The following is an 881-nucleotide window of genomic DNA, read 5'->3' as shown; positions in this document are numbered from 1 at the left end:
CCAATTTGCTTCAAATGCTGAACGACCATAGAATGGTTGATGTTGAGTTCTTCGTCAACTTCTCATGTAGTTGTAAGAGGGTCAGCTTCGATGATTGCTCTCAGTTGGTTGTCGTCAACTTCCGATGGCTAGCCACTAGTCTTCTCATCTTCAAGGCTCTTGTCTCCTTTGCAAAACTTCTCGAGCCACCACTGCACTGTACATTCATTCGTTAGCAGTTCCTGGGCCAAATGCGTTGTTGATATTGCAAGTTGTCTCCCCTGCTTTACGACCCATTTTGAACTCCAGTAAGAAAATTGCGCAAATTTGCTTTTTGTCCAACGTCATTTACATAGTCTAAAATAAATATAAAATAAACAGCAAGTAATAGGTCATTACCAAAAAACAGAAGCAAGAAATGTGCATTAAAATGATGTATAACATAACTACATTTATTTAAGAAAGTATTCCAATATCAAACAGCAAATTTCAACAATGCAAAAACTGCAATTACATTTGCACCAGCCTAATAAAACTGGAACAATACAGAGAAGATTAGCATGGCCCCTGCACAAGAATGACATGCATATTCAGAAAGCATTTCATATTTTTCCATTAAAACTTCTTTCACCTCGGCCAGGCGTGGTGGCTCACACCTGTAATCCCAGCACTTTGTGAGGCTGAGGCAGGTGGATCATGAGGCCAGGAGATCAAGACCATCCTGGCTAACATAGTGAAACCCGTCTCTACTAAAAATACAAAAAAAATTAGCCAGGCATGGTGGCAGGTGCCTGTAGTCCCAGCAACAGGCTGAGGCAGGAGGATGGCGTGAACCCAGGAGGCAGAGCTTGCAGTGCGCTGAGATCGTGCCACTGCACTGCAACCTGGGTGGCAGAGTGAGA

At 42.9% G+C, this 881-nt stretch overlaps 1 non-coding gene across 1 annotated transcript; it reads left to right on the top strand.

The window, feature by feature from the left end:
- Nucleotides 1-484: 484 nt before the first annotated feature.
- Nucleotides 485-591, top strand: LOC111555191. The gene has a single exon (XR_002735449.1). It is a non-coding gene; the product is annotated as a U6 spliceosomal RNA (small nuclear RNA).
- Nucleotides 592-881: the final 290 nt, after the last annotated feature.

The sequence above is a fragment of the Piliocolobus tephrosceles genome, chromosome 1, assembly GCF_002776525.5.
Source record: "Piliocolobus tephrosceles isolate RC106 chromosome 1, ASM277652v3, whole genome shotgun sequence".
Classification (NCBI taxonomy): domain Eukaryota; kingdom Metazoa; phylum Chordata; class Mammalia; order Primates; family Cercopithecidae; genus Piliocolobus; species Piliocolobus tephrosceles.
Note: the sequence above shows the minus strand (reverse complement) of the source record. Positions and strands in the feature narration are given on the sequence as shown.